The sequence below is a fragment of the Rhinolophus sinicus genome, chromosome 5, assembly GCF_057876585.1.
Source record: "Rhinolophus sinicus isolate RSI-liver-muscle chromosome 5, RSI-T2T, whole genome shotgun sequence".
Lineage (NCBI taxonomy): Eukaryota > Metazoa > Chordata > Mammalia > Chiroptera > Rhinolophidae > Rhinolophus > Rhinolophus sinicus.
Window position 1 is genome coordinate 67497429 of NC_142505.1, and position 12841 is coordinate 67510269.

Sequence of the window (12841 nt, forward strand, 5' to 3'; positions counted from 1 at the left end):
GAAGTCTCAGGCACAGGTGAGCATGGCCCAGCTTTCAGGGAGCCTTAAGATCTATCACAATTCATAAAATTGCAAACCAATAACTGGGAAAAGGACTCACAGGTGTGTCAGGAATACAACAGAGGATTCTGAACCAGCCCGTGTGTGTGTGTGTGTGTGTGTGTGTGTGTGTGTGTATGTCAGATCTGGCCATTGGGGTTTCTGAGCTAAGGTCTGATGGGAGACTGAGTGCAAGCTGCAGGCGAGAAGGGGCTATGTGAGCAGAAATGTGAGAGGGCACAGAGCTTGTGGCTAGCTGCAGTGGAGAGGTAGGATGCGCCCAGCCCCCAGATCCAGGCAGGCTGGTGAGTACCCACATGAGGATGAGTGGCAGCAGATAAAGTCCCAGTGACAGGCGGGGCCAGATGACTCAGGTCCTTATGGCTCCACTCCTGAGGTTTGTGGGTCCTTATTCTGAGGATGAGGGCTTGCAGCTTTGGTAGAGGACAGAGTCTATAGGGTTTGAGGCCTTCTGCCTAAAGGTTAAGTGGATAATGAAAATGGATAGATTCTTTGAGAACATAGACAGGTATGAGCAAAACACAAGGTTAGAAGAGAAAGCAAAAGCACAGAGTGCTCCATGACGGAAAAGTGTGCCCTGGCTGAAGACTATGCCACTTGCCGGCTGAGGCACTTCAGAGGAGCTGTGTTAACTCTCTGTGCCCCACTTCTTGTGTGACCTATGAGGACAGTGCTAGGCCATTCAGGACTAAGTAGGCCAATAGACATCACCCATTTGCTACAGGGGCCGGCATGTATTAAGTAGGTGTATATTTAATTAAAAACAAAGAGAAGATGTAGCAAAATGAATGGCAGAAGGGTAGTGGGACAAAATGTAAGGGACATGAGGACCGGCGAATGCTTTTCCTGTTTTGTTCAGTTGTGTATCCCCAGGACCTTGAAGAGTCACTGGCACATACAGACACCCAATAAATACTGGTGGAAAAAATATGCGAGCAAACAAATGAACAGAAGCAGTACAGTTTATCATAGAAGCTAATGGAGGAGAGAATTTCAAAGGTGACCATATAATGTCAAATGTGAGATCCATATTTTTCTACATCTTACTCATATGTATATGATCATGCTTTTTATTGCTGTGACTCTGGGAGATGCTAGAACATGTTTCTATTTTATTCAGAGACATAAAGCAGTGTATTTGCTCAAGTGTATGGAAGGAGTAATAGCATGGCTCACTTGAATGCAGATTCCCTAGTGTCTAGGAGGCTAAGAGGGAGTAAGGCTTCTGCTGTGGGGGTCACAGTGGTTTTCAGGAGGGTGAGGTGAGTGGGTGAGCTGACGTCAGATGGCAGGTCTTCCCTGGCTGGTTCTGGGACCACTGAGCTCTGTTCTGTCCCTGGCATTGGAAGGTGGGGATGGAGGTCAAAGGCATTGTTCTTAGAAATCCCATTTCCCTTACAGCCCCTCCCTCTCCACGCAGGAGGCAGTGGACTGCATTATAACTAGATGCTATTTATTTACAGACGTTATGTGAAGGGCCTCCCCAGGCACTTTCTTGTTTAGTAGGGTTGGTCTGACTTAAACTTATGCTTTCTCATGACCTTTCTTCAGGGGTGAATAAAACACCTCTGTGTTTGTGCTGATACAACCACATTTGGGGGCTCAGCCCCCAACTCTCACCATGACTTCAAACTCTGACTCACGTGCAGGTTGATTAGTTCCAAACCTTTTAGCTACCCCCAATGGGCTATGCCCTTCTCCATCAGTGGCTTGTCTTCTTGACAGTATGTGGTCCTTCGTCCTTTGACCTTCTCCCTGCTCACCCTTCCTAACATCTTTGTCATAGTGGTTTTGGGCTCCTGAAGTTGTCTCCCCGAGGCATCCATGTTCTCTGATAGCCTGAGTCCTTTCCACCAAGGCTCTCAGGGCTCCCTGGCCACACCCTTTGCCTCAGTTTTAGGGATTCCTGCTCTCCTAGCCCCAAGCTCAGCTCACTCCAAAGTGAAAGAAAAGAAAAAGAAAACACCTAGCCCAAACCTCAAAAGCAACAGCCACTGACACAGCGTTTTCCTTTCTGCTTGTGGTTTTCAAAAAGATGTCTGCTGGTTTTCATTTCAGCAGTTGCGCTTGCCTTTTTACTGTTTCTTTTTCAATGATTCCCTGAGCCAAGGTCATCTAAGTCCTCCATGCATACAGCCTCAGCTTTCCCTGAGGGCCCACACCCAGGCACTTCTGCGCCTTGGTGGGAGGAATTCAGAGGTGGAGAGTGAAGCACAGAAGGCTTCCCCTGACAAGGGAGAGCCCAGGGTCTCTTAGACTCTGCAGACAGTGGGAGAAGCACTTCCCACGCACAAGAGTGCATCAGCACATGTGCGTTAACAAAGGCAGACTTTGTAGTGATGTTATGTTAAACAGTGTTTACATTACAATTTTCTGTTAAGTAATTTAATGGATTCAACAACAAGAATGTCTCTTGTTCATATTTTTATTGCAAAATCCTTTTACTCTGGGCCTGCACAGAGTAAAGGGCACTATAGGTTCTGGAATAAATTAACAAACACAGTGTCCCATGTGACATTTGCAGGCACTCTCTGAAGGAGGTGTTGTACACGCCATCCGTGCATTAGTCATGAGAAACTTGAGGTGTCAGCAAATGGGCCCAGTCTTAACTCCAGTCCCAGTCTTAACTCCAGTTCAAGTCTGTGTTCGATGCTGCTGCTGGTGTGCAGACCAACACAGGAATGGATCTCCTCCAGCAGTTCTGTAGATGCTTTTGGGAGCCGGGCACCAAGTGTCAGGCTCAAATGCCGAGCTTTTGAAACCTGACATCACCCATATGAACATTTACTCATTTCCCTTGGTGCCCATTTGAGTCTGATTCCACTAATATAGCACCAGCAATCCCCAGAACTGCTTTGAAAACAGTGCACTATGGTGAAAGACACACAGATTTGAAGCTGAAACAGACCCGTATTCAAACGCCGGTGCTCTGATATGCCCCTATGTGCCCCTGGTGGGTGAAACAGGTCCTTTTACAAGGCTTATATGGGATATTATGCATGGCAAGTCTGGCATCTAATATGTATTCAACAAATGCTTGTCTTGTCCCTCACTACCCAGTTGCGTAATGCAGCTGAAAGAAAGGAAGGAAAGTGAAAATCTTTGGGGATGTATCTGTTCAATGTGTGCAGGACTAGTTGTTCTGATGTCCCCATATCTTCATTGTGTGTGCCATATGGGGATGTTCAGAAGGGAAGGTTTTCTTCCTAATTAGGTGCCAGGAGGTTTATGAAGACAATAATAAACGATCTTCTAATTTCAAGATGCAGCTGTCAAGAAAAGAGTAATTATTTATTCCTAGATTGGTGATTTATCTTCTGTGACTAGTTTCAATTATTTCACCAGCTTTATTCAGTTACTTGATTGTAGGTAGTGGTTTTAAATTATAAACAACTATCTTGCCCAGGTTTGCACTTGGACATACAGGAATTCTAAGAAATGCAATATCATCCATCACTCAGTTGCAAAGGTAACACAAAGCATACCTTATACTCATTACAGCCCCAGCACATCATATAAATACACAGAGAATGCACTAAGCAATGAGATATAATGTTTGGATAATTGTCATTCTTACTGTATAGGAAAATTAAAGATAAAATTATGAAAATAATTACAGAAATCATTTCAATTGCTAGACTTAGAATTCTGTCTCTATCACACATCAAGTTCCCAGCAGCAGTGAACAATTAGAATGGTGTTTGAAACAGGTGGTGACTCTTCTTTGAAAATAAAGTCTATAATTAATGCATCCTGGAAAAATCCCTGCTCTCTGTCCCTCTGCAGAGGCAATATCTATACTGGCAAGGTGAATTTAAATTTTGTCAAAAAACTATGTCCCAAAGTTAATTCAAAATAACTTTTGTGTATGAGATCATAAAATCAAATTTTTGAAACAACTTGGATGTCTACCCTATCTATCAAATAATTTCCCTATATAATACCTAACCAAGTGATAATTCCCTGTGCTTGAACATCAAACAGAAGTTTTAGAATGTCTTATTTTTATTGAAGCAAAATATATTTTCCTAAAGGCTCCATTTATTAATGACATTTCTACTTTTATGGTTAAATAGAGCAATTTTAATTCCTCTCGTAAAACTATGTAATTCCTCGTTTAAAATCATCCATGTTTATCTTCTCCAAATCAGATGGAATGTCTCCACTTCTTTCCCATTCCTTTCCTCTTGGCATGATTCTAAAAGCCCACAGCACTCTCCACCGAGCACACCCCACCTTATCTCGGAGCTTCTCAAGCACAGTGCTCAAAAGTGAAAGCAGTGTGCTCCAGGAAGCCTGCAGATAAGCGCTCTGCCCCCATGCTCACCCAGTGACTTCGATGGACTTAAATACACTTCCTTCTCCTTCATTATTTGTAAACAAGTATATCTGGTATGGCAGGGTTCTACCACTCCCTGTGCCCAAAGAAGCAGGAGATTATATACATATATGTATAGATATATATGATGGAAAAGGGGCCACATGTTAAACCTGACAAGCTCAGGAAACTGAACATAACCACATAGGATGGCGTGAACATAAAAATTCCTAACTAAGGTGGTCCATGGTGGGAAGTCACATCCTTGACTTATAGCTTCCTTGACAAAGGTCAATCTTTCCTTTAAGTGAGCCTGTCTGTCCTCTTTTTGCATCTAAGATAACATACCCTTGGAATGTCACAGTAATTCATCTCTTTCTCCAGACCCCCAAGGGTGCACAACCCACCACACCAGAGCAGGAAACTACAAAATCCCTCATTGTTATCTTGTTCCCTAAATACTATTTCTATGTGCTGTAAAATACTAGTAACTATCCTGTACCCACCAATGTAAAAGAAGTGTGTGTCTCTCCATTTTGCTTTTTATCGAACCCCAGAGATTTCCTTACTTTGCTTTCTCCCACCCCCTTAATCTACACACAATGGATTTCATGTAACTCTCCTCCTTCGATTCTAATGTATAAAATGAGTTGCAAAATGGTCATTTTCTGGAGCGTTTTCTCAATCTGTTGAGATCTTGCTTCCCAGCAATTGTCGTCAGTTTGGCTCAAATAAACTCTTACAACCTTTCTCTTAGGCTGGATGGTTTTTCGTGGAATATATATAATATATTATGTAACTACATATAATTATAAATATAATATAATATATATATAGAGAATATATATATAATATAATATATATAATATATAATTATATGTGTATATATTGTGTATATATATATGTGTGTGTATATATATATTATATATGTATATAATATATATATATATATATATACAAATATGGCCTCTCTATCTACACTTTCTGGGTGGAACTCAAGGTGCCACAGTGACCTTGAGCAAATCACTTACTTTCTAGGCCTCAGATTCCATATTTGTAGATTGATGTAGAGCTAGTGTGAAGGTGAGATCAAGTCACTGTGACTCCAACTAAATACATACTCAAGACTTGTTGGCTATATTATTGCAATAAAACTATCAGTATTTTGCATTTACAATGAATTTAGGTTGTTATTATAATGAAATATCTCTTCTCTTAAATTGAAATGACTTAGCAACAGTAGGTTAGTTTTAAAATTATCCTTAAATATATTATTTTTCAAACAACATATGTATAGTGATAAGTAATTACATAATTTAAAATTTCTCTGTGCTGCGATAAATGAATTAATCATATGCTTATGAAGAAAACTTAAAAATCAGCTGTACTGGGAAACACAAAAAGGAATTTTAAAATTCCATTTCTAGATAACAATTTGAATATTTAAGAATATCTGTAGCAGCTGCCAGATGACTCAGTTGGTTAGAGTGCACGCTCTTAACAACAAAGCCTCTGGTTCGACTCCCACATGGATTGGTGGGCTGTGGCCCCCGCAACTAGATTGAAAACGGCGACTGGACTTGGAGCTGAGCTACGCCCTCCACAACTAACAGCTTGACTTGGATCTGATGTGTCTTGGAAATACACACTGTTCCCCTTCCACAATAAAAAGTATTTTTTAAAAAGGAATCTCAAGAACAAGACAAACAAATGAGAAACAGAAACTCATAGACACAGACAATGGTTTGGTGGTTGCCAGAGGGTAAGGGGGGTGGGGGGTGGGGGGTGGGAGATGAGGGTAAGGGGGATCGAATATATGGTGATGGAAGGAGAACTGACTCTGGGTGATGAACACACAATGGGATTTATAGATAATGTAATACAGAAGTGTACACCTGAAATCTATGTAATTTTACTAACAATTGTCACCCCAATAAATTTAATAAAATTAAATTAAAAAAAAAGGAATCTCTATAAACTTGTTTTTGTATGATACATATAAACTGATTCTTATTTTTCACGCAAAATTACAATTCTTAATTAATACGTAATAAACTTTACTGAAATACATTTATAATGTTCTAAACAAGGAGTTAATAACAGGATTTTTGCTGCACTAGGAAATAAAATACACAACAAATGCCCATAATTGAACATTCCTTAGGCTATATTGCATATCAGAAGCCATGCTGCTCATGAGACATAAAAGGGTATTGGAAAAAATTCCCAAGCTATGGTACACATTTGTAGGTTTCTAAGAGTTTACATAATTAACACCATTTGAAACTTAGATAAGTAATCCATGCCTTGTAATTTACATATTTCATTGTATGTGTTTTTCATCATCATTAACCACTTCACTCTTAGAGGGGCTGTTTATCCACCTTTCCTCTAACATCTTCTTGCCTCATAGAAGAGACACCTCCCCCTGTCACCACCCACCATGGCTTGCTCTTGCTGGCCACCTGACTCGTGAAGCTGACACCTTCTTGTCATGTCTGTGTGTTGTTCATGCTGCCTGTGCTGGCTGGCGGGCTCTCCCCAGCTATAGGCAGTTATGGTTTTGGTAGGCCTAGCACCCTCCCATCTTCTACATGCAGCTGTGGCTGATGTGTACAGAGGTTCTGTCTTCATCACTGCAGCTGTCAGAAAGTAGAGACGTGATCTGTTTTGCAGGCCCCGTCATGCCTATTGTTTTCTTTCTGCAAACATGCAGGAGTTACAAAATATTGGTATCAGAACAGGTGTGAAGAGCCTACCCGAAACAATGGACTATTATACAGTCCATAAATGGCATTCAATTTTTTTTTAATTTAACAAGAAAAGATCTATGATGGAAACTAGCTGTAAAAACAGCTGCATAGAAAGCCATGACAAGGCTATGTAAAATTAGCTGCAAAAAAAGCTAACTAATAGGCTATACAGTAGTAACCCAATGGCACTACCCCATATGTGGGACACAAGAAAAGTTTGGAAGGTAAGCTATCAACGGCCTCACTCTGGGAGACAGCAGTATGGATCCCATCCCAAGTAACTTGGCCGTTCTTTGCAACAGCCTCTTATTTTCCATGGCTTCGATAACACAGTGTGCATCATATCCTAAGGGTGCTCAGTTACAGCCACTTGCTGTACATTTCATCTCACAGTGGTTTCTCACTTCAAACATTCCATACTTAGTTTTTATTATCATTGATTGTACATTAAGAATGATGTTGAGTTAAAAAATAAACATCCATTTATGTGTATCACTAAAACAAATTTACTAATATTTTTGTCTATTTCTTTCCATCTCCAGGTTTTCTGAAAAATATACACATGAATCATTATTTTGAAATATATATATAGCCAAAAAATGTATACACATTTTAAGAAAGGAAAGAAACTGTAATAAAATTACGGTGATGGTAACCACTTTGAGCACCTCTTGTAATTGCAGAAGTGAAACGTGACTTGTATTCATCTTCTGTTATCTGTATATATTGAGTATTACAATTTTAATACAGTTTTTTCCTTTCTTAAAATGTGTATACTTCTCTCTCTCTCTCCTTCCATATATATATATATATATATGTATGTGATCACACATCAATGAATCAGAGTATAATGACCATCTATACACTTGGTTCTATATGCTTGTATTTTTTTAAAAAATCCTGCTATCATGTTTCCCCGAAAATAAGACATAGCCGGACAATCAGCTCTAATACATCTTTTGGAGCAAAAATTAGTATAAAACCCCATCTTATTTTGCCATAATATAAGACCAGGTCTTAATATAATATAATATAATATAATATAATATAATATAATATAATATAATATAATATAATACCACATCTTATATTAATTTTTGCTCCAAAAGATACATTAGAGCTGATTGTCTGGCTAGGTCTTATTTTCGGGGAAACACAGTATATTGTGGATGAGTTGAGAACCTTTCCTTTTTAACTCATCTCTAAAACTCAAGCTAAGACAGACTTGCAGGCCAGTTCAGCTATTTTCTTTGTTAAATTGACAGATTCACACTTAAAATGACCTTAGGTACAAATTGATTTCATTGCATGAATGAATTTGCAGTCATAAATTATGGATTTTTTTTAGACACACCTGTAATTAAAGTATGATGGCAGATAGCCATCCACATGAAGCAGCTGTAATACATTGAGTCCTCAGGATGTGTCACTCACTACTTTCCTGCTTGCCAGATTTTAGAGAAACATTCTTTTGTTTGATTCAATTTTTAGTTCCACATTATTGAGATTGATCCTAAGTTAAATAAAAAATTACGAGAGGATGTAACAATTGTGTCTATCCCCAGTGTCTCGTGGCAGGTAAGCCTCAGTGGACAGAGTAGAATCTCAGAAGGTTGGTTCCATTACTTATTAACTTCATTGGCAAATTACAGAAGATTATTTGGGGAATGCAACGCTGGAAGAGCCAGGTCCCCAAGAAAATAAGAGTTATTGAAAGGAGAAGTCAGCTTCACCCAGCATCAAATCCCAGTAGAAGATGGCACAGTCCTGCTCACATGATGAAAGCACAGCCCACACTTGGATTACAGGCAAATGAGGCACATCCTGGAGCAGAGAAGACTTGGGGTTCCCCACGCTGGAGACATGCTAAGGTAGGGAGGGCCCTACGGATGGCCCAAGGGTTTTCAGAAGGAAATCAAAATAGTGTGTCTTTTGGTGTCAAATGACATAAATTATGTTGTGTTGTTTGTTGTGGTTCTAGATGTTGAATTCTAAAGTTACACAGAATTCAATAAATTATTCTTCATTATTAAGACACCTTTAGTTTTTTGTACTACATTATCCATATGAAACAAAGTAAATGATCTTGCCTAAATTGTTCTAAAACTAAACGAAAAAGAAACCAAGAAAGAACTGAGCTTACAATAGTTGCTGGTACTGAAGCAACTCACCGTTTTTTTTCCCTAAGCTCAATGTAATTAAAGTAATTCTAGCACTTTGAAATAATCAGTAATTAATTAACCAGTATTCTAATAGGTGGTGAGTTCCTCATTACTGAAAGTATTTGAGCAAAGAATAGTGATTAACAAAATTCATTTTCCTTGTTCACATGAATGTACATTGTGAGCAGGACTTCAGATAACTAGCAGATTGAGCCAAATGTTTGTAAGCTTAGTCTATTGTAAAACAACGCTATTTTGTTTTCATTTTGGTCTTCCAAACCAGGGCCTCATTGTTCTCCATGTTTAAATTATTTTTTTTATCTGTTCACTGTTCATTTCTTTATTGAATTCCCTAGTAATATACTTACAAAAAATTAGAAAAAGAAGACAAAAAATTATCATCTTCCAAAATGTCATTGCTATTTTACTAAGAGAATCTATGAGGCTTACTGTCTCAGGAACATTTGTCATATCTCCCTCTTTCTGAACGAATCAAAATCAGTCAATCAATCAATCAATCTGAGTCCCTCACCCAATGTACATTCAAGTGTACAGGGAAACTGAACTTTGTTAATCACTATTTGCTCAAATACTGTCGGTAATGAGGAACTCACTACCTATTAAAAAATACTGATTACTAAATACTGATTATTTCCAAGTGCTAGAATTACCTTAATTATATTGAACTTAAAAAATCGATCTATTATCATTAAATAATAATATTCTAGCACCCCTTACTTGTCAATTCAATGGCTTCAAGTCAGAACTGTTGGAATATCATGCCTTTAAACCAGGACACACACAGCATACATAAGCTCCTGGAATGGCTGGAGTGGTCATGGAGAAGGTGATATCTGAACAGGCTGCAAGGACATGAGAAACGAGCCAAGTGGAAATATTCAGGGACAATACCAGGAAACTGTTTTGAGTAGAAAATGAGGTGAGTCCCAGGCAGCCTGAAGAATACTGAGCAAGCCAGAGTGCTGGGAGCAGAATGGGCTGGTGGATAGTCGGTTGAAGAGGCAGTGGGATGAGAGCAGCAGGGATGAGGGTTTTGCCCTTTTCATTCCTTTCTTAAACTTTAAGAAAGCACGAACCATATCATACAATATATGCATGACACTTCCAGTATTATGTTTCCTGATAGCAAGTTCATAGGCTTTGTTAAGACATTTGTACTTGAGGTGAATATATTTCATGGTCAAATGAAGATAATATTCCCAGTGATTCTGCCCAAGTATAAAAGGAGGAAAGAGAACACAGCAAAAACAACCAACTCCAATGGAGATGCAAAACAAGGCGAATCAGCAGAACAGTCCATTCCTGGTGTGTGAATAAGCTGATTGTTTAGCCACATTGTTTTGCTTACTTGTCAGGAGTGGTCACAGTGAGGACAGTTATGTCCCCAGTGTGAGCTGATGTTGTTGAGGGCTTTGAACAGAGGAGTGACACGCTCTGCCTTCTGTTTTAAAAGTTTCACTCTGGCTGCTTTACGAAGTGTTTACTGAAGAAGGCAGTGGTGTGGATGAGAGGCAGTGGCACTTTTTCCAGAGGGGGTGTGATGGTGGTGGTAAATAGTGACCAAATTCTGGAGATATTTCCAGGTGGAGCCAGTTGATTTTTCTGGGAGAAAAGAGTCAAATTAAGGGTTTCTGGCCTGAGCAAGAGTGAGGATGGAGTGGCCATTCACGAGCTGAGGAGGCTCAGAGAAGGCTGTGGAGGAGGCAGGAATGCAGGTTAATTGCTGTTAAGTTTCAGATGCTGACTATACATGTGAGTGTTGCCTTTACAATGGAGCGTGTGCTTACATGAGGCTTACATTCAAGCCTAATGCATAATTTGGGTGTTAAGAGCCCCGTGATGGCACTGAAAGGCAGGAGACTGAATAAAACCATGAAGGAAGCGAGGGCACACTGAGAGCTCAACCCAGAGGTCACCATTAGTATATCAGAGGAAGTGGAGATGCCAGAAAAAGCAATAAATAACATGTGAAAAGACAGGGCTATAATTGAACTCAGAGAGCTCATAGCCATGAGGTACGGGACAAGTGTAGATCCAGGATGGAAGGATCAACTGTGCAAAGGTGATGACAGATCAAGACAATTAGGAATAAGGATGGATGATTGGAGGGTGACGATATCGTTGAGTGATTTAGGTGGGGTGGGCAGGGGAAAACCCGACTGCAGCTGATCCCAGTGGGAATAGGGGCAGCTAAGAGAGTCAAAAATCTTTAGATAGGAAGAAGGAAAAGTAAGCAGACAAATGCAGACAGTATTTGGTGAACTGAATATCAGTGAAAGCTTTTCTTCTCTGTTTGTCTTTATAGAAGGGAGAGAAAACCAGCCTACTGGCATGCTGAATTCAATCTAGCAGAGGGGGTTATTGGTTCAGGAGAGTAAGAGGGTGTAATACCTGCAGTGCCTTCCACTGAGTGGGAAGCTGCAGCCCTCATAGCAGGCAAGGTGGGATTAACCTAGACACAGACCATTTATTCAGAGGGACACAGGCACAGGAGCAAAAGGTCATAGGTGGCGAATTTAGTGGCCTGAGCATCTGGATATTCCCATTGGAAGATTTACTGGGTTGTTTGTTTGTTTGTTTGTTTGTTTTCAGTATAATAGTTCTTCTGCCAAGGGTACAGACAGACAAGGAAGTGTTTAAAAGAGAAGAGCATTTATGAAATAATTACTGAAGAGAATGGAATAGTGAATAGATGAAGGAGATGCAGAATGCTTGCTGCACAGCGCTAAGGACACACTGAAGTTCATCGGTTGAGAATTTTAAAGTGCCAACATTATGTGTTGCCTTTTACTTCCTTTATTGAATGGAAACTCATGTATGGTAGGTGGATATTGGCTTTAACCAGAACTGGGTTTGACAATGAATTAAATGAAGCAAAGGAAAGGTGACCTGTTGCATGTATGCAGGACGGAGTGACTGCAGTGGCTGAGCATCGTATCCAACTGGGCATGAAAGGACATGGATGGAGGCATAGGTTAGCTCAGCACAGGGCTTCACACACACACACACACACACACACACACACACACACACACACACCAGGGTATCCATAAGCATTGTTTGAGGGAAGAATGAATAAACTCCCCAACATGTCATAGGAGAAACTGTGTCCGACTTCTTTTTCAGACAAAACTCCCCTATGAGTAAAGAAAGGCATTTTCTTCCATATGTGTCTGTGCTTGTTTTTTTTTTTCCAATTTGTTGTTATTGTTAGTTACTAAGTTTGGTTTCAGTCAAAGACCTTTTTTTTTGCCTATGTCTTTGCTCCTGAGACTTCTTTCAGAGAACATGATGAATGGAATTTGCTGAGGTTCTGTCCAAGATCCAATATCCACATTCAGCTTCTGACACCAAAACGTATTGTTACAACAGCAAGATGAATTGTGTATTTGTTCTTACAAAATGCTGTACATAAAAATCTAAAGTATTTAAAAAATTAGTGTATGAAGTTCCAAACATCTATAGTTATAAAGAATTGTGTGCCCTGTGTACAGCGCTTTTCCAAAATGTTTCCTCCTCCACAGGCA